Raw genomic sequence first — 22,123 nt, 5'->3', positions numbered from 1 at the left:
AGAATGATACCGTTAAATAATCCTATATCCAGTTCACCAAACCCAGATGTGGAAATGGAATTAGTTTAGCTGATTTAAACTAAATTTCTGTAAATTAAATAGCAAGTTTCATTATTAATTATCATCACTAATTTGCAGTACACAGGAACCTGAAGTCAATGGGAATTTAGGGAGAACAAGCAGTGCAGGATCAGGCCTCAACATCTAAAGAAGATTAACATTTGAAACAGCCAGATTTGTTGAATTAATGCATGCTCTGTGTGCCAAACCAAACCAGAGTAAAATAATGGATCTGCTTTCAAAAAGCACCTGTGAAAGAAAAAGAGCAGTTAAAAGAGTGGCACTGGAGAGCCCACAATATTGTGTCTTTAATAGGTTTCCACTGTATTTTGAATAGTCTTATTAATTCCTTTGGAGAACAACTTGTAAAAGAATTATTCATTCTCTTTGTGCATACAGTTTGAGAATAATTCACTGCATTTTACCAAATTATTTTCAAAGTGTATACATTGAGGAAAGAATACAAAACTTTCCCCAGTCTATATCTGAAAGCTTGTCAGCACTCAGCACTAAGGCCTTTAAACCCTGGCTTTAAATAATTTAGGTAACACTTGATTACTCCATTGCTGGAACGTCAAGCTCTGCAACATCTAAGTCACACAATAGTTGAGGTTGGGCTTGGGACAGGAAGAGAAGAGAGAGAATACTTAGGGTGACTATATGTCCTGTTTAGGCAGGGACAGCCCCTTTTTTAAGCCCTGTCCCGGCCGTCCTGACTTTTTTTCCAAAAGGAGGCATTTTTCCCATTTGCTCTTGCTGACTTGATCAATTGGCAAGAGAAAATAGGACAAATGCTCACTTTTGTCAAGCGGTACAGAGGGGGTGAGCGGTGATGCCAACCCCTCCCCCCCACAGGGGGGAAGTAGGGCTGGGGAGGGAAGCAGCATTCCAGCATGCGAAGGCCCCTCCACAGGGTTTCAGCAACCAGGCAACAGCCTGGTGTGGAGGAGAGGAGGGGGGCAGGCAGAGTTCCAGTGACCAGCAACAACATGGTGGGGGTGGGCCTTGGGTGAGCAGCTGTGGGTGTCCCATTTTCTCTTTGAGAAATATGGTCACCCTAAGAATACTGTAAGCACTTAAGTAAAATACATGTCATGAGAACACAATATGCAATGCAGTCTTGTATTTGCAATGTAAACTGTGGTAAATACCAGTGGGGGCTACATACCAAAGCATTCGTTATTCTTGTTTCCATTAACAAAGCCCTTACTTAGGCGTTCCACAGCTCAGACTGTTACAGCCTACATGCCATAAAGAATCACATTCATAAATTTAAGGGGAAGCTTTTCATCAGATTCAGTTAGCTATTACTATTTAGTGCTTTTCTGCAGATATAGTGGGTACTGCTAGAAAGAAAGAAAGAAAGAAAGAAAGAAAGAAAGAAAGAAAGAAAGAAAGAAAGAAAGAAAGAAAGAAAGAAAGAAAGAAAGAAAGAAAGGGCCAAACATTCACACACACAATATAGTCGGTAAACATTTAAAGCAGAATCTATCTTCTGTGTTGACTTTTTTTTCCTCTTAAGAGAACAATTTCTTTTTCTCAGCTGATAGGGGATTCAATATCTGCTTTCCCAGTTCATTTTGTAAATATAAACTAGTACAAAATTTTTTGTTTACTTAGATAAGTCTGTGCACTTAAACAAAAACCCAACTGTCTAGATAGAGAGGATTTTCCAGAAAAGTTCTCCATCCAAAAATGGTTAGTTTTATTCCAGTCAAACTCAACTTATTTGTACAAAGTTACTTGATTCCATTTTCAAGTGTTATATATTTGTGAACATAGATATGTTAAGGCTGTGTATTATATAGTAATATAGGCATAATTAATTACACAAAAACACTGTCTTATTTTACAATAATTAAATTATGCTTGCAAAATTATCAGAAATGAATAAAGAAAAAAATCCCTCCCTCCTCCCCCAGAATTAAATAACCACCACCTATTCGGTTTTAATACATCCTTTAAGATCACTCAGCACTCCATTGCCTCTGAATTCTTGTTTACACCTAGGAATAAATGTTGCCCTCTTAAGCCTATGAGCTCCTCTTCAGCAAAGCTCACCATTTTAGCAATACACAGCATTAGAAATCGGGAACAGCCACCACCACCCTGAGGATTGCTCTCAGCACAGTCAATCAGGGGCACATTTGACTCCCTCTCATACCATTTTGAAACAAGTCCTCAAACAGCTCCTGGCCTGACACCTCATCCATCAGCTTTAAAGCACAAGAGCAGCAGCGCACCCCAAGCAAACCTCTTCTCTCCTGTGCCATCTCCGGACTTGAGGCCCAGATGGGAAACAGGCTTCTCTTCCAAGAGCAATCCTATACCTGTAAACTCAGGCCTTGGCAATCTGACCTCAAGCCAGCCTTACTTGCAACGAAGTCTCCATCCTCTCCGGAGCAAGAAGGAAAGGGAGAGTGAGAGGGAGGGGTGAAGACCAGTCCTCTGGGCCCTGATTTGAAACTTTGTTATGGCATGGGGGGGTGGAGGGAAGACACCACTTTGTCCAGCCGAAAAGTGCCTATGGCTGCTCTAGCTTTGGGAGGGTCTGTTCAGGGTCTCTCTGTCTTCTTTTCTCTCCCACCCCCCGTCTTTGTTTCAAAAGGGGCCTCTGGTCAGCGCTGATTAATAAGTGTTTTTTGTTGCGGCTGTGGTGAATAATAGAAGATGGCCGGTGACCTAACAAAGCCTAAACCTTGTGCTCCTTTATTGTGGCAAGCTGAGAAAGGGGCTTTAGGACAGAGACCCCAAGCACTGACCCGCACACATCCTGCGGCTTCCCTATTCATTCTCACAGCCTTACAGTCGCCCGGGGCTCCCATTGTTTGCCAGACAACAATGGAGAAAGTAAAGCTCCTTTCAGATGCCTCGCTGATGGTTTGCATTTAGGGAAACCCCATCCTGTACGTTTTCCTTGATGGCTGTTAAGATGGATTTGACGTCAAGTCCAACGATTTCGGGGTTTATTCACAGTTCTCAGGAGTCCTTACGTGGAACCAGAGAATCAAACACTAAATACATATATATATATATATATATATATATATATATATATATATATATATATATATATATATATATAAATGTCCGCACTTATTTGTTTTGCTGCCGTTGGTTCTTGCGAAGGACACTTTTATGTTCCTCGTCCCCAGCGACACTGCCAGGAAAATAGGGGCTTCCTTTATTTTTGGCAACTCGCTGTACCCTAATGCATATTGCATAGCACTGCAATCCCTAAAAATAGCTGCGTTGTAGCAGCGTCTCCTCTGAGGGGCACCCGCTGGAGTGCAGCTCCTTTCCAAAGGCAGAAGCTTGCAATTGCTCGGTTTGTTGCTGCTCTGATTCGGCAAACCTCGCTTTTGTCTCCTTCTGCTCCCGCCTTCCAACCCAGAAGCTCGCAGCCAGCCACCAAAGAAGGCGTCCATAAACTTTCTGTGCTTTCCCTGTGGGGCCCAAGCCACAATTCTAATTCGCAACAGTTTAGCTGCACTCTACCCATGTGGGTAAATAACACATACAGGTTGTTAAGCCCAGACAACTCGCTGGATCAGGGGCTTCAGAGTTGGGGAGATTTATTTAATTGGTTCCACTGACCTGTGGTATTTTATTATTAATTTCTACTGCTACATAGCCTCTACTTATATCTGTAACCAAAGGGCTGGAATATTCTGTAGCCTGGACCTTGTTTTTGTTGCTCCTTGGGTTTCCTATTTGGGGGGATGGAGGGATTTCTGCTAAATAGCTAAGAATGAGAAAAAATGCCATCTCTTTCCTACTGGCTGAACAATTTTTAAATGCCCCATTGCTTTGCCAGGATGTTGACACATCCCTACAAAGATGAAGAAATGCATGGATTTGAAAGCAAGGAGAATGAGGGTCTGCCAGGATGACTTTTTAAACACCATAAAGACAGAAGGGGGGACAACAACGTAGGCTTTATTAAGGATATTGAATATCAGAATTAGGTCAATGGCCTTTGTCCTGTGAAATATCCAACTGCAAACGCTTCAACAGTAAAACTCGAGCCTGGGAGAAAAATCCAAAAGGCCAAAGTTTTACAATTTGTTAGCTCCATTCAGGGAGAGGGCTTATAAAACCATTGGGGTTGTGTGTGGGTTGCCAGGTGGTCCAATGGTTCAAATGCTGTAGACTTTCATCCCTGGAGGCTTGTATTCAAAGTAGGCTTTGGTTCCAAGTGAAATGAATCTAGTGGTCTCAGGTCAGTCTTTAGTAACTATTTGCCCATCTCCTGTAAAATTTAACATGGGTGGTGCAGAGTTGGCAGCTCTGCTCCGGAACTGGATTAGCAACGTGTGTGACAGACCCAGAGGGAGGTGAAGGGTTTGGTAAACCCGACTGGACCTCAGCCTTTCACTTTCATGACTACTAGATTCACCTAAAATGTTAAAAGGGGTGGGGGAGGCAAACCCCAGTCTATTGTTCCCCTTCTACATTGATATGCTAATCCTCCTTGTGATGCCATAACAAAGAACACCTTGCACTTTTAAAAGACTTTTGTGTCCTCTCCAGAGAAGTTTATTACCAACTAATTAGCAACAACTTTCTTGCAAATGATTTGGGTTACATTTTCATAAGCTTTGACCAAACATACTGGCCTGCTTTGTGGCAGGTGATCGGCTTGCAAAGGAAACCAGAGCCCTAAATCAGGAAATGAACCTTAATAATTAATGCGGGCTATGTGTGGTGCTGCTAGCTCTGTAGCTCCTTCCAAGGCACTTGATTCAACATGCTTCCAGGTTTGCAAGGACCAGGATATGCACTCTACACAACAAAATCTTTGAAAAGGATGACTAGCCTTTTTTTAAAAAAATGCAGGCCCTTATAGTATATTACCATACCCTTTTAGGTGGTCCTGATTTACTCCAGTGGTAATCAGAACAAAAGGAAGGTACATTAAAATTAAGAATTCATACAAAATGATACAGGGTTTAAACAGTCTAGGTTACAACTATCAATTTAAACCCATTGGGGTGTGAGGGTATATTTGAACTGACAGATAAGGAGAGAGATTTAGAATCTCTAAGCATATGTTTTCAACTGCATAATATTTATTCTACAGACCTTCCACAGAACAAATCGGTCTCAACGTAACAGACTTCTGTAGATAAATGTTACACTTCTGTATAGATTTTTCGTATCATTTTAAGCACAAGGTGATGCTAGTTCCTTGTTTTAAAGATAAACGGGGAAAGCACCCCACGATTTTATTTTCGTATCGATGTAGTAAGTGCTAGTTGTTTCCATGGCAGGGGTTAAGCGATTAGAGCAACACACTCACGTTCCTCTGTTTAAAGGTAAGTGGATTTTAAAACTTGTTACTATTGTGTGCAAATAATATTCTGTTTCTTATCGCATCGCTCGTGTGGGGAAACTGAGATCCCCAACTCAGATCACTCTCGGATTTATTCTGTGGATTGCACATGCCAGCTCCATACATGGAATTCTTGATATGAACTGTAGGCTGAAGAGAAGAGGCTCTATGTAAACTTGCAGGCCTTGGGGCCATTCGCATGCAATGGGTGTTTGGGATGCGGAAGGCAAGCAAGGGGACAGCACTGGCTGCTTTTGCAAACTCACCTTATTCTGTGCCAATGAATTCATCAAAGGGAAAAAACACTCCTTAGCTCTCAGTCTATTTCTGACCCCTTCTTCAAACGATTCCAGGTATTTAAAATACTAAAAGGTAATATAAAGTCTGATTGAAACTGAAAAATACACGAGGGGTGGAGGGCTTGAAGGGGGATGGATTAGATCCCTTCATTTCCTTTTGGTAATCCTAAACGCAGCTATCTCTGGCTCTTTAATCTCCTCTAGAGTCGGATTACAACCCATTTGAGCAAGTACAGTTGGAATTAGGAGATGACAGGGGTGTAAAGAAAGTACAAAGGAAAACTTTTTATATAACCAAGAAGGTGTGAGCGCCCCCGAAGGGTCATCTCTCACCCTAGTGGTCAGTGGGCATGAAGAACAGGTTTGCGGTACGACAGGTTTGCTGGCACAGGCTCTGCTGATGAACGTTTTCGATTGACAACATTCGCTCTGCATTGCATTACGTTAGCCGGTTGGTTTCCAAGTGCGAGAGTACCCAAGATGTAAATGACTTTCTATGGATTTTAGCTTCTCAAAGCCGAGGACTACAGCTGAATCTCTTTAGCATCTGCTTTTATTTATCAGTTCTCCACCTCAGCAGCAGTTAGACGGTTACGTACATGTAGCTGTCGAAGAAGTAATCGGCGTCATAACCTGGCCAAAACGAATATTTATCGAATGACACAGTGTGTGTCTCTGAAAAAATGAAATCCACATCAAATTACACTGGGTTGTGCGGGGCTGTTTAAACCTTCCCTGATATTTGATTGCAATTGAATGTGCCACCAGGTAGATTTCAGATTAAAGCTTTATTTTGGACGGTTTGTAATCCTTTCAGAGCGATTTTGTTGATATAAGACTTCATTGGCAAGTGATTGTGGATTGTACAGCGCCGACCTTTCCAGGATGCAGGTCTCCGTTGCTGAGAAATGCTGTTCGTCAATTTATGGGGGAGTCTTTGCAGGCTCGCTGAGTATGAGAGCATGTTCAGGAGTTTATTAAAAAGGTTACAATTAGTGGTTCAATCGCCAAAGTTGGGGACGTGGTATTTTTATATCGGGCGAAATACATGATTTAATTATATTCCAAAAACAAATTAAGGACAGGCCTTCTACACAAATTGGAGGCAGCTAAATGCTCTTTTGTGCCCGCAGCCCTGGGGTTGTTAAAGTGGCTGCTGATGCATGAGAAGGAAAGTGACTGATTTAACTCATTGGGATTCAGGGAGCGACCTGCCCTCTTTTGGGAGAAAAAAAAAGTGGTGGTGGGGGGGGAGTAGGAGGGGGAGGGGGAGGGGGAGACACACGGAGTCTTGCTTTACTGGGCTGAGAGCTGCTGAATGCCAAGCAGAAACTATTAGAAGAGACACCGCATCGTGTCTCGTTCCTGCATTTAAACAATGAAAGAAATCCATTCCTGCCCGCCGGCAGATCTGTATTTTCATCCATTCTGAACCATGGAGAATAGGAGCAAACAAGTACTAAAGGCAAAACAAACCCTACCTGGGATGAGGATTACTCACTTTAGCGCTGGCTGTAAGTACAAACCTCCTGCTGCACTTTTAGGGCGCTGCTGCGAGGGGTGGTTTGGTTTTGTTTTTCCTTTTCTTTAGGAGGCTGCTGCCTTGTACCGTCCTGAACCCAAGGTGGGAAGGAAAGGAAAGCCCTGCGCTTCCTTGGGCGCTTGGGGACGGACCACCCTGCACATGTTGGCCATTGCTGCTGCCGCAGTAGCTTCACACAGTGGAATGTCAGGTCCCATCGCAGTTTCAGGGGGGATTTGCTAGATCTATTTCCAACTGGGTTGGAAGGTCTTTTCTGTCCCGCCTGCAATTTTTTTTTGTTTGTTTTTAAAGGCAACGTGGTCGTGCTCTGAGTCTAGCCTCTTCAGCCCAAGGTGGGGGTCTGAGTCCACCCAGCTTGAAGGAATTCCGGGTTCAAAATCGCTTTCCCGTTTTGCAGACACCCTTGTGTTGGCCGGACTTGTTCTGGCAGGATTTGATTTCACTATCCTGAGATCAATACACCCCTTCTCCCCCCGCCCGCCCCCCATTGCCTTTTCTGTGTGAGCGCGCCTGGGAAACCGGATCGGTTAGGGGAAAGCTTTTGAATCGGGGGGGGGGGGGAGTAAGAGAATTCAGCCGGTCCATGCTTTCTTTGTGTGGTGCTGAAGCCGCGGAGCTGCTTTGTGCTTTGGCAGGAGAAAATGGCGAGTCCTATTGTGTTTAGGCCATTTTCTTCCGGTACAAGGGTCCCCCCCCATCCTAAATACTTCAAGGCTCCTTTGAAAGAAGCCACCGACCCCATGAAGTGTGAATGGCTGCAGCACTGCTTTTTACCCCGCCGCCGGTACCGCGCGTTTTGAGATTGTACCTATTTGCTTCTGAGAGGGCGAGGGGGCAATTGGTAGCCCAGGGCTCCGAAGCCACTTGCACTGAAATGGGACTTGCAGGAGCGTTTGCAGATGAGTGTCTTCGCATGAAAGAAATTAGAAAGCGCGGGAGGTGTTTTATACTTATTCCCTTTCTTGGGGGATGGCGGGGGGGGGGTGTTTTGTGTGGTTTAATTGTCTTTATACTTTAAGCAAGAACACGTAATAACCCAGACAGGAAAAATGCAACTGGGAAAAGGCTGATCCAGCCATGAAATGGTCCTTAATGTCTCTTGCAACTTATTAAAGCTTTAAAAGTCTGTAGTGGTAATCAACTATTTTTTAAACAGGAAAGGGATTTTTATATACCGATTGCATTGGGAGTCTCTGAGTAGTATTTTAGATTCTGAGTAGTATTTTAGATTGGTGCATATTTTATGTCCGCTATAAAATATAAAGACATGGTGGTTTTCCAATAGCTTAAATTACGGTTATGTATGTTCTTTCCCTGAATCATAGTTGAAAATCACTTCTTAATTTCCAGGTTAATCCGTTTAAAGAAATGGTGAAAGAGCCCTAGATTTTAAGAATATCGTGCTTAGTAGTCACCATTTCATTATGATTTCGAAGGTATCGGACGTCTGTCAGCTATTAAAAACAATAAACTATAAATAAATGCAAATTCCCCCACCTGTGTTCAGTGCTCTGCATTGGAAAACAAATAGACTTCTTTTTAAAAGAGCCCTGGAGAAACCTGCAGTTTACTTCGCCATTTGACAACAACTTCAAATGCATTATTGAGTTTGTGCAAATACACAGCGATTTACATTCTTTAAAATATAGCATTCATCTCCCATCATGCAGATCAAAACCATGGACAGCGAACAGATATTAAACTAAAATGGGAAAGGAATATCAGGTTAGAAAATAAAGCGACCACAGGATAATATTCAAAATACACGCGTGAAAATAATAAGAAAACTAGCTGCTCTGTCTTTCTCAATACATTTGGTTTCAATTTCTTGTAATAGCAGAAGTTTCAAAAACAAAAGATGACGGAAGTGGCATTTCTAATTTTGCTGCCTAGCAATCAGCCTTCTATTCTATTGAATTCGTATTTATAAGACTTTCATCCGTTGTTACCTGTTACGGAAGTCAAAAAGATCAACCGACTCTGCATTTGTGTGCTTTTTTTTACACGCAGAGACAAAAATAAATCTACAATTCAATTCTAACATCAGCTGAGTGACATTGGTGTAAATTAAATTGATTTTATCAGTGACCACGTTCCACAATTGGAAAAATTAAATGCCACTTTGACAGACAAGGATAATATGGAACAGATCTATAAAACATCTCCTTAAAAATAATCTAGGTATTGAAAAGCTGCTTTCCTCACCCACTACATTATATCATAACATTTATTTTGCCTGATTGCGATACCGACATTACTGAAACAATTGTTTGATGCAGAGTCTAGGATGATGAGTCATCGACTTTATTCCATAGCAAATCTACAGCCATGGCTCTAAGGCAAGTTTCCTTTTTTTCGTTTTGATCATGCCAGTTGAGCTGCCTTTTCAAATCCTTTTAAATCCTCCGAACCCAGTCAATGCAGAAACATGCACAGAAAGCTCTCACCCGAACTCGGGAGTTTAAATATATCTGCGCTTAGAAATGGAGAGTTATGGATGTAAAGGCCTTACCTCGACCTACAAGATTTATAAATACACTTTCCCTCATTTAAGTCATTTAAACATAACATTCGATTTTGTTTTAAACAAGCATCAATTTGGGTGAGGCCTTGAGCGCAGCTGGATTATTTGGGTTTTTTTGCTTTGTTTTTAATATCTAAACAGATTTACTTGATACACAAAAAGATAACCATCTATAAATACCCTACCTCCAGTTTCTCTGAATAGAATCTGTCTGATTGACATGGATAGATCTAACCATTAAAAAAAAAGTTTCTCCTAATAGTATGAAGAGAGAGTATTTTATATAACCCGCTTAGGTTTGCTCAAACCCTGTGTTTCAAAGGATATAGATAGGGTAAGGCCAAACTGGTTTCATTTGTGGGTCTGAATTTGAGATCACTGTTATTTAGGACAGCCTCTGTTTCGGTCTGATGAATCAGTCCGCTGGAGGACACGGGTAAGGGGTGCCTGTTCGGAATACAGAGAATTTTAGGAGACTGACTCTGGATCCTAACTAGATTGCAGTTTGCGGTGAAACGGTGGTTAATGCATGGGCTGTAGTGAGCTAGAGGATCATGTTGTCAAACCACAGCGAATGACGCTATAAGCACCAAAGCGGTGCCGCAGTGAAGGGGATCTCACTGAATTCAGCTGTTTCCCGGAGAAGGGTTGAATGGGGTGAGGCTGGGATTAGGAGCCACTTTGCTGCTGTCAGTGTGCAGATTAAGGCGATACTGAGGCTGGGGGAGCTGCACTGGGATCGACCTTTCACCTCCCCCTCCCAAGTAGGAGAGTTTGCTGGAGAGAGAGCTGGTTTGCGGGGCTCGGGTGAGGTTCTCTCGCCCGTGACGGCCCAGGGCTGAGCAGCTCAGGGCTGAGATCCTGCCGGGTTCGCTCTGGTTTCAAGGACACGGGGAGATGATCAGGACTTTGGGAGCCAACATCTGCCTGGCTGGTGACGTCAGCAGCTCCGTGTAATCCGCTTGTACTGAAGGCAGATGCCTTATTTGTTTGGCTGGAGAGCCATTAATCCCTAATTCGGGATCAGCAAGCGAGGGGGAAAGACCAGACCGCGCCGCCCCCCACCCCAAAAAGCACCTAGCACCGAAGAGGACCCTCACCTCGCGTTCTCTGCGGGCTCCGGCGCTGCTAGGGGAAAGCTTGAGCTCTCCGCAGGTTTGAACCTTTCTTTTTGTTTAGCTGATTTTTCCTTTTTTAGTGTATGTGTGTGGGGGGGGCGGTTTATGGGGAGTGCTCGGATTTTCCGAAGGAATTTCGCGCTCGGCTCGTATATTCCGAATGCACCTAAATTGGGGGGTTTGAGGGGGGGACTTTTTGTTGGCTTTTTTATTTTGGTTGGGGGGGGGTTGGATGCCCGTTTGTGGCTGAGGTTTGCGAGCTCTGGAAAGATCCTATCTGGCTCGAACGGTGTCGTCGACTGGCAAATCCGCTTTGCTTACATAGAAACTCAAACGCGGGGTTGCTCCCCCATCCTTCTCGGCCCCGGCTCTGGGCTCCAGGAGAAAACTCCTGTCCTTCATTAGCTCTTCTGCCTGGCTGAAGGGGCAGCTCAGGAAACTCGATTTCCCCCGTTTATTTCTCCCTATTCAGTGTAGCTCTACCCCCCGCCCCCCCCCCCACACACACACTTCTCCCGATCAGCCTCCCCTCTCCTCCTTTGTCATTTGCATACATTAGCCAGTGCTTTGCGGGCGGGCTGTAGCGCTATTCCTCCCCCCCCCCACCTCCTTTCTAATTCTCGCGCTTTGTCTGTTTTCTAGGAGCTCACTCTCCGGATCTATGGTGGTCAGGGTAGGAGCCGCGTCCCCACGGCCTGTACGCACAGAAGCTGGTGTGCAACTGAAGTCCTTGGGAAACCAAACTCCTGGACCCACCCATTTCCGTTTGCCAGAATGGAACCGCGCTCGACTAAAGAAATAGCCCAATGTGCCTTCTCTCTCCCTCTAAGCTAAACTTCAGAGGCCACCGGTAGAGGTCAACTGGCCCAGTTTTAGGGCGCTGATCGCATTCAGACTGGGTAATACGCTTTGCACAGCAACCCTCCTTGGCTCAGGGATGCCGTCCGAATCAGTCTGGATTTGATGCCCGCTTAAAAGGTTAAAAGGGCAGTAAAAGAGTAGGTTGTTTTCCTTCCACTGCACAGTAACTCTAGGCAGGCCAGATGGGCTGTCCGTAACCTCCCGGGAACGGGCAGGTGCGATCGGGTTAATTTTCTCTGCTTTACAAAGAAAGATGAAACGTCCTGTCCTTTCATTTTTCAGCGCTTCCCCTCCGAAACCCTTCCTAGCGGAGAGGAGCTGGAGATGCTGGGCCTGTCTCCAACGCAGAGTGCCAAAGCTAGCATGGGTGGTGGGGGCAGGGGGCAAACCCTACATTTGCTAGCCTAAAAAAAAAATCAATCTGAGAAATCAAAATTAGAGCAAAACCAGAGTCCCTATTTCAAGCGACCAGAAAAGGCTTGCCAATTTAGAGCAGCAACTTAAGAAGTGGCATGCACACTTCACAGACCCCTGGCCCTTGGAAATAATAGATGGGCTAGGAAGACAACTCGGATATGACTAACCTTCAGCCCAGGCCTGGAGGAGGAGCGGGGGAGGGGGGGAAATCTACCTTCCTTGCAAAGATCAGTTGCTATTTTGTCTCGGGATTGAGAGATCCGAGGCTCTGACTCTCCGTGTTCACAGCGGACCTTGATTTAATGTCATACAATTAAGGCACGCGGTGAATGCCAAGAGCGGAGCCTGAAGCCAGCACTGAAGATCATAGACCATAGAACAAACCAACCCAAACACAACAGTAAAATAAAAACAGGCGAGACAGAAGAAATAAAAATCCACAGTTATTCACCTAAGAAAATCTAGACTAGATAGGAATGCACAGCTGGAATGGCTAAATCCTTTGGTGAGGAAATGAACGCTGCCACTGGGTAAGCTTTTTCAAGTGGCAGTTGTCCGAGAAGGCTCTGTGGAGGGGCTGGTTTATTATAGGCAATACAGCTGCAGTGCTTTAGCAGGAGAAGTAGGTTACTCTTTTGCTTCTCTGGGCTAACCAGTATAAAGTCAATTAAAGAGACACATTATATATTGTCATCCTCTTCCCAGGATTGTTTATTATGCATCTTCCGACCAACCGTCCAGGAGCATTAGGCTAGGAATGCCCGCTTGTTATTTCGTCCCCTTGTGAGGCTTCTTGACAGTCTATTCTACCTGATTTGACTTGCACTCCAAGTAGCGCGATGCTGAAGAAATTAAAGCAGCCAAACAATTCTAAACGTAAGAGAGCCCGGGGGGAGAAGGTTTCACAGCTACGGAAGCTTGAGAGAACAGAGAATCTGACTTCTGTTGAGATGCTTTGGGTGGAGGTCTTAAAATGTCCTACGCATGAGAGTAGGATAGTTAGACCTGGGAGTGCTGGAGCTAGGGGGAGAAGCCAGGGCTCGGAATGTAACTCTTGCTGAATGTCTTTGTTTCGCCGGGCCTACGCCTGCGGAGAAACAAAGGGGGGAAAGATATACTCTGCTCAGGACCCATCGGCAGCAGCAGAAGCCCGTCCGCTGTCCATGGTCCTGAAGACAGCCCTTGCGCTTTATTCTCCAGCTCGGAACAGCAAGACTCCGGTTCTCTCTGACGCTAACTCATTCGCATCAGGAAAACACATTCACTTTGTGATCCAGACTAGTACTGGATAATCTGACCAGAAAAAACACACGACTGGATCAGGACTACTTTATTTTCCACCTCCCGCACCTTGAATAGTTTTCAGATTGCGGACATAAGTATATTTCATTCACTCAGCATCCGGGCTGTAACTGAAAGGCCCCAGTAAAAAAGAGACAGGCTGTGACTATCACATATCTACTGTTTAATTTTTGTAAAGCGGGATTATTGTGTTACCTATTCTGACAGATTACTCTAAAACCCTCTAACCGCTTCCCCCAGTATAACAGGTATCAGGCACCGTATTGATTGGCAAAAAGAAAAGGAGTACTTGAGCTTATGCTCAAATAAATGGTTTCAGAGTAGCAGCCGTGTTAGTCTGTATTCGCAAAAAGAAAAGGAGTACTTGTGGCACCTTAGAGACTTACACATTTATTTGAAAGCTTATGCTCAAATAAATTTGTTAGTCTCTAAGGTGCCACAAGTACTCCTTGTCTTTTTGCGAATACAGACTAACACGGCTGCTACTCTGAAACCTGTCATATTGATTGGCAAGCAGATAATAGTACTCAGAATGCGTCTGTCTACAAAATGCAACGTTACAGCGCCAGAATCTATTGATTCTTGGCGTTTCACAGAGTATGTCAGCTGCTGAGAAAGTGCATGTCTTTAAAATATGCCACTGGGGGAGAAAGGAACATTAAAATAAACAATATAGGGTTTGCAAAATAACTGCAGATAATGAAGGCTCAGGTATTTATAGGACAAACTGCTACTTAATCTAGATTAATATATAGGGGCAGGAAAGTGGATTACTTCCTACACACTGCCTGTCTGAACATTAGCATGGCAGGGTACCGAGGGCGCAAGCACAGCTGTTGCTAATAGCAATGGAGAAGGATGATAACTTTCACAGCACATTTAGTCATTTGCTAGGGAGATCAGGACACTCTTAACATTGATCTCTTTTGCAGATGAGGTGAAAACTTTTTCCGTTATCTTGGTCACTGGGGCCTCAGTCCTGCCGTAGTTGAAGTCAACGACTAAACTCCCATTGACTTCAGTAGGAACAGAAACCGGCTGCTGGCCGTGGTAGGGTCTGTTTAACTTTGGCATATTACTCTCCCTACGGTTTAGCCTAATTATAATTTATTCAAATAATTCATTTAGCACACATGCAATAGGCCAACACAGCCACCTCTCGGCATTTAGGTGTAAATGTAACAAACATAGGCACCAGGAAATGTGCTATGCTTTTGGAGCAGAACAAGCATGTTAGAAGTGGACCCCTGATTCCGCAAGTCCTCACTCATGCGAAAGAAACCACTGGTTGCAGTGGGAGTTTTGCCCGAGTGAAGACTGCAGCTCGGGCCTATTACATTCATCACAACAGAGAAGGATCACCTCTCTCCCTTTGCCCTCCTGGAAACTTTTCACAACTGAACTCTTCTTGGGCTTTCTGACACAGATGAGTCAAAAGGGATAGTTGCAGACCCTTTCCTGGGAGCTGGTCGAACAAATGGAAGCTTTAATTTCATACCTATTATTTCTTTTTTAAAAGCCCGAACTGTTAATGCTTTGAATCTGCATGACTTATGTTTACAATTCATTGTGAACAGCTTCCCAGGATTTAATTAAGAAAAAAATGTAATTATTGGAACAATAAAATAACCATCCATCCAGACCTACACATCATTGTATATGTATATATGAGAACATATACTATTTTGTTTAATTCATTAAAATTCAAAGCAAATTCTAACTCAGGAATAGATTATAAATTTACAGGTTAGCTGAGCAATATAGAAGCATAGCTCTGAAACATTAAATTAATTGGTTTAAGGATTTCAAATACCAGATTACCCCAGTGGTGAAACCCGCCTCTCTCTTTCGCATATGCATCAAGTCAGTCAAATATACTATTCAATGGATACTGTATAATACCAAATAGGGCATATAAATGAAATGCCCAATTACTGAGTCAGTTAAAAATATTTCCTCATTTTTATTAGACAAAAGGAATCCTGGTATTTTCTAAATGGAAATAATATAGTGATTGGAACTGGATAGTATGCTATGATCTGGAGGAACCATGAGCTCATAAAGAAAGGTTTTATTAAAGGCTGAATAATTCCAGGTCGGATGAGATTTTTGATTCTTTAGGAATACTGAGAAATTCTCTCATTTGAAAATAATCTCGGAGTATACTATTTACCACCTTCCTTCCTCTTTCAAAAATGGAGTCAAAAGTTCTGCTCTCAGCAGTTTTTACACAGTGCAGCATAATGTCCTATCCTAACTCAACGAAGGCTTCCCAGTGGGAGGCGAGAAGAGAAGATGTGTCTTGGGGCCCCCTCTACACCAGAAGCATTTAGATTTGTGTTTGTTTGGTTAAAGTTAAAGCTTCTTGGAGAACCGTTTTGCGCAGTGAACCGCTCCTATTTTGTTTGAGATGAAGCAAGGCTGCACCACTGGGAAAACGTATGCAGACGTACGTTTTCTTATTTCACTCTAGCTACCCAGAGTAGAAAACTTAAACTAGGTTAGTTAACTAGGCCATGGTACCCTCTACTGGCCAAAAGAGAAAGAACATCGATTTACAAAAGTGTTCGATGACATCTGGGAAAAGAACCCGAAACTAAACATGACATAGTAATGTAATACTTAAGATTATTCTGAGTACTTTGCAATTTAAAGGCCTGCGAGATAAACCGGCCGCTTGGAACCCGAGGATTTCCCTCTATTGTCTTGAGGTCACAAAGCGGGATGACGACTTCAGGGAGAAAAGATGCTGCTGGAGTTCGAAATCCTAGAACGTTTCGTCTGCAGTCCAGAGTCACTCAGGAGCCTGGGACTGAGATTAAAGCCTGGGAGCCGAACAAAAGGCAAGATATTGCCCAGTTAGACAAATCAGGAGAGAGTTCCAGGGTTGACATTTTAAATGTGGTGTGGGACACCTGAAATGACACAGGTAAGTGGAGGGAAGAGCAAAGAAAACTCTACACAGAACTTGCCCTCTTGAATTTATTTAATCCTATCCTGAAATCCCCAGGAATAGCATCCTCAGATTTCAAAGGGTGGAAGAAAAGGGCAATAAAGCACAACTTTCAATCTACCAAAGACTAGTGCGTGACAATGGCTTTTACGGTCAGACAAGTACCCAAGATAAAAGAGGGGTCCAGCAAGAACTAGCAAAGGAATGACATGAGATTCATGTCCCAATCCCTGCTATACATACAGAAACTTCATTGCTTCAATTGCATTATTCAGCTCTTCTGGTGTCAATTTATTGCCGTAAATAGTGATAGAATACCAGGTTGTAAATTTGGATCTAAAAGAAATTAAAGTATCTCAAACTATTGAGCGGTATAGCTAAAAGATAGTACAGTTGTGCTACAGTAATGTATTTTTAAAAATTAAATATCTCACACTGTTCCTTTTCAAAAAGTGGACTAGAAGCAGCACTGTTGGAAAATGAGGGGGAAGGAGAAGCTTGCTTTATAGTTACACTTCTTCAAATGTTCTATACAAATTGGTATATATGTACAGCTGTATTACTTGAATGTCCTGACTTACTAAATTATAATAGGACCATAAATACATTTGAATAATTTTCAAATAAAAAAATCAATGTAGTAATTATATCAGTACTGATGTAATGAAGTTAATTTATTGTTCACACTGATTTGAAGGATTAGTTCATAATAAATCCTCCAGAAATAAAATTTGATTTATTAAATTGTGTCAGTATGCAATGCTTAAATGATACTCACTTTCAGGCAAACTAAGGTTTTATATGAAAATACTGAATATCTAATTTAACCTTTATGTTAAATCAGTCCCTAGCAATTATACTTTTACAATTTTTCTGCACTAGAAAATATCACATTAACTAACTATATTATTCATAAATTGGTAAACCTATTGCAAATTTCCATCAATCTCTAGGGAATGCAGCAGATAAATTTGGAAACAGAAAAGAAAAAATTGTATGGAAGGTTTGTGCTAGGGTATTTCTCCCTCAGCAATTACAACTGAAACACTTCTCTGAAAATTACTTTGCAGTTATTTTAACAGAGAAAATAATTAGAATATGTAGGTCTTTTACTGTCTTTGACAATGATACATTTTACTATTGTTAGTGTACATCACAGTACAGAACGCTTCAGTAAAAGAGCTTTTGCACTGTTCTCCAAATGTATAATCCTCCTCAGGATAATATCCAGAGTTCATCACACCTATAATAAAACACATTAATATTAAGAGATGTTTTGAACCCTTCTAAGTTCTATAAGTACACTATTAAAAGCACTCAGAGTGCAAGACGTTCAATAAAGTCATTTTCAAAGAATGTACAGGTCACAACAAAATAGTTCTCACCTGCAATGTGTGTTTTTCCTCTCAAATCTTAGTAAAGAATTTTACACAGTAAGTCAGTTTTTTTGGGTTATATACTCCCCCTGCATTCAGTCCGTACAATTGCCTTTAACTTCAGTGGGAGCTGAGAGTGTAAACTGAGGGGAGCATATAAAGTGGACACAGTTAAAAGTGTATCCTTAACATTTTTATCATGTTTACTTAAGTGAGACTTAAGATACTCAGATATACTGGGTGAAATCCTGGCCCTATTGCAATAGATAGCAACACTCTCATTGAATTCACAGGGTCAGGAGTTCATCCTCAGTCCTTTCTCAGGAAGATGCCTTTTGAATTCTATGAGAACTTGTATGAATTAGGTGAAAAGCAAGTAAAAGTATTACGATTTGGCTTTCAGTATTTAAAAAGAGAATTTTAAAAATGTAACCATTTAAAAAAAAGAGTCAAAGTTTTCCCACCCTTTGTTGTATACAATATCCCACATATCATCAGAGCAAATAGTTTGTGTTTAAAAGACAAAACAAATAGCTTTACATAGGTCTCCCTGCCCTCTCTATTGTCTGCGTTTTGAACTGAGGTTAAATATTAGATACTCTACTATACTTAAACTAAGAAATGCCAAGGCTGCAGATCAGAAATCTCCATATCCTGGAAAAGTTGGCCAGGAGCCTGAATCCTAGATCTACTGGATTACAATAAGGAAATGTTAGTCTTAGTGTTCTCAGCATAAAATCTAAACAGTTTTTAACTGGTCCCCAAACATGCCGCTGCATCTGTTTGTGCATACAGCCCCCCACATTAAAGGCATGTAAAAGACCAGATTTAGAAACGCAATTTGGGTAATTGTACATCTAACTACCTGGATTTGAATATGCAAAACAGACACCTGCAGATGACATTGAGACAACAAAGTAATATTAAAAACAAAGCAGTTCATAACAGTAATAGATATTATATCCCCGTCTTAGATTCTAATTCAGGAAAGCACTTAAGTACGTGCTGCAAATTAAGCACATGTTTAAATCCAACTGATTTCAATTTAAGCATGTGATTAAGTGTTGTCCAGAGTATGGATGCTTTCCTCACTCATGACTGACCTATCCCCATAACACTTATGCATGTGCCTACTCCCATTGAGTTGAATGGGGCAGTTCACAGGCATAAAGTTACTCACATGTAAAAGAGTTGCTAGGATTGAGCCCTACCTTCTCATGAAGTATAGCCAATTCCAAGTAACCCCACACAATAATTAATACAAATAAAAGACAACATTAATGCAATGTTAAGATTGTGACCAAAATCATGCAAAACAGAGCTGGACAAGAAATTGTTTTCCCATTCTGTGAAAACTGGCAAGATAGCAAAAGATTTTTCCAGCCCAGATAAAGATGAAAAGTCAAAACCTCAATTTTTTTTAACTGAAAACCCAAACAAATTTTCATTTCAAGTCTTTGACAATGTTTTCTTTTGATCATTTGAAATGTTTTGGTTTGATTTTGCCTCCCCCTACTGCAATTTCAAAACAAAAGGTCATCTTTACTTGAAAACAAAGAACTTTCCAGTTCAAAAATGTCAAAATGGGACATTAACCATTTCAAACCTTTCCCCCCTCCTCTCCAGCAAATAATTTCTCTACTCAGGAGATTTGCTGAAACTCACCCTGTTTCAGTTTCAACAAATCAGCATTTTTGATGAAACATGAATAGAAAATACAAATGTAGTCTGCTCGTAAATTCTTTGAACAAACAAGAGAACCGTTCATAGCTTACATTTAGCTAACTAAAATAGCTTCACATGCATATTCAGTACATTCATCTTTAAATGTAAGTCTGTAGACTTAGTTTTCGTAGGTCCACAAAAATTCCAGGTGCATCAATGGTGATCCTTTCTCTCTCTCTTGCATTCTCTCCCTCTCACACACGCACATTCGTATATACACAAACCCATGTACCACAATATATATGAATCCTAAACAACATTGCCCGATTATTGAAAATTGCATGTCACTCAGGTTTGTTACACCATCACCAATTTTTTTTTCAACCAAGGTATTAATCATGAATGAAAATTATGTCTAGTCCGAGTTTCTTGTCAAAAATATCTCAAGTTATTTTTCCCTCAAACTTCGGGCAGAGGCCAGTCATGGACAACTGCACCTGAGGATGAGAACATTTTGGAATATTGTAACTGTAAACACAGGAGACTAGAAACTTTAAACATTGTTTACCCCTTTGTTATACAGGCAATGCCACAGGCCCAGTAGAATACATGCTCCTGTAATGTACATTATAGCATATAGCTCATATTATGGATGTGAAAGAGCAGAGATGAAGGGTAGTACTTCCCAAGGTGCAAGGAAAATACTAGCGCGTTGGGATTTTGGGAGAGCAGAATTTGATTACTTTCCTTCTAATAAAACAATCATGTGCTAGAGAAAGGATTAGTCCTGAAATGAGATATATTAGAGAGAGCTAGGAATTATGCGCCAGTGAAAATAAAGGAGGAGTGAGAGAATATACAAAGTGAATGAATTAAATGAAGAGAAATCAACCAATTATTTCAGATATTTAGGTGGAAGAGAAGGAAAGGACCGCAAGAGAAGAATACTCAGCATAGAGAGGAATACAGCTGCAAAAAAGTTGATTTTCTTGAATTTTTAAATACATTTGCTTCAGTCATCTTCTCATAACTTATGTTTGCCTTGTGCTGACATTTGTGCAATTGAGTTGTAATGTTTGCTGAAATCAAAAATTCAAAGTTCTGTGGGCAGAAATTCATAAAAAACACCAAAAAATGTCTTGAAAAGTAAGTGTTCATGCTGGAAATGCTTGAGCGCTTATCCAATCAGGGAGATGAAACAATTCCATTTGGTAAGTACCAATGCAGCTCAAGTGAATGTATGTATTCATCATTCAAAGAACTGATCCTGATCAATCAAGAACATTAAAAAAATCCAATGAACGCATTTGAGGAAATTATGATCTACTCACACATTTGCCAAAATAAATTATTGTAAAATATTTATTCTGCTTTAAAGAGAATGAAGAAATAAGTTTGGTTTTTGAGACTGTGGATGGGATGGTGAATGAAGAGATGAGGTCAAAAAGGTTGTGGGGAAGTTTTGAGTGCTTGGATTGAGATTTCATCCTGAAGTATGAAATGAACAAGAATTCAGGGGAAGTTTCACAGGATGAGGAAAACAAATTCTTGCTTCCATTTCTGCATAACAGACCAGCTGCTACTCAAATGAAATATTGAAATCTGGAGAGTTGAAACTTATGAAGACCATGATGAAGGGAATTGCAGTAGTCAAGATCACAGAAGATGAAGACATGGACAACTTCAGAGGCATCACTGAGATAGTGTTAGATATTTCAGAGGTGAAAGCAAACAGGTTTGCAGACCAAAAAAGGAAGAGAGTGGGTGAAATGCTGGCTCCATTGAAGTCAATGGCAAAACTCTCTTTGACTTCACTGGGGCCAGAAGTCATTTTTTAATTTATGGACTACCAAACCTGATAATGAAGAATGATAGTTTTGAGCAGAGGAGTGAGATGAGACATTAAGGGATTGGTTAAAAGTGTTTTTTTCTACTGGTTAGAGGGACATAAAATTACAGACACATTGAAGAGAAAGAAAGTTATGATGGGCTGATGAATTGATGATGAGGGAAGGTTATAAAGCTATAACTTGCTACAGTGTTTCTCTAACACTTCCTCCAAAACATCCATATAACAAAAGTGGAAAGTTAGCTTTCCTGAGTTTGTCAAATTTGCACTAAAAGATTAATTGTCCTAAATATTAAACTAATATGTATGTTATACACCACATACCACAAATTAGTATAATGCAAAATTGTACTATTCAAAATCCTCTCTTGCTTTCACACTTTCTTCAGAAATCAAATATTTGTTTCCCTTGGGTATCTCTCGTAACCCAAAGTTTGGATCCTGTGGAGTATATCCATGCCTAACGTTTTATGAATTTCAGAAATTCTTTCCTCTGATAGCCACAGTATTTCTGGCTGAGGAGACAGAATAGGGCCTCCCGCAGATACCCATCAACACTGGTCAGTTAAAAAGCAAAGTGGCATGAAACGTTCCTTTTACCTATAGGCTAAGTCTGTTGGCTGTACAATTCAGCCCTGTTAACCTGAAGAGCAAGACATCTGGATTGAAAATCAAACTTAGGTCTATTTCATGGTAAATACCATAGGAATAGATTACTGTCACTGGGCTGTCTGAAAAACCAAGCATTTTGAGCACTGCTTAAGGTGAATAAAAGAGATTCCTTAATTATTTTTTCCTAATCCAACAATGGGTATCATAGC

At 41.4% G+C, this 22,123-nt stretch overlaps 1 long non-coding RNA gene across 2 annotated transcripts; it reads left to right on the top strand.

Moving 5' to 3' along the window:
* The first annotated feature begins 7,021 nt into the window (after positions 1-7,021).
* On the top strand, positions 7,022-17,156 carry LOC122458668. Of its 2 annotated transcripts, none has more exons than XR_006278801.1 (3): positions 7,022-7,208; positions 11,522-11,778; positions 14,392-17,156. It is a non-coding gene; the product is annotated as an uncharacterized LOC122458668 (long non-coding RNA). The 2 variants fall into 2 exon arrangements; XR_006278802.1 differs by lacking the exon at positions 7,022-7,208 and adding an exon at positions 10,549-10,916.
* The last annotated feature ends 4,967 nt before the right edge of the window (positions 17,157-22,123 follow it).

Source organism: Dermochelys coriacea, chromosome 2 (genome assembly GCF_009764565.3).
Source record: "Dermochelys coriacea isolate rDerCor1 chromosome 2, rDerCor1.pri.v4, whole genome shotgun sequence".
Taxonomy (NCBI): domain Eukaryota; kingdom Metazoa; phylum Chordata; order Testudines; family Dermochelyidae; genus Dermochelys; species Dermochelys coriacea.
This window is presented reverse-complemented; position numbering and strand designations above follow the sequence as displayed.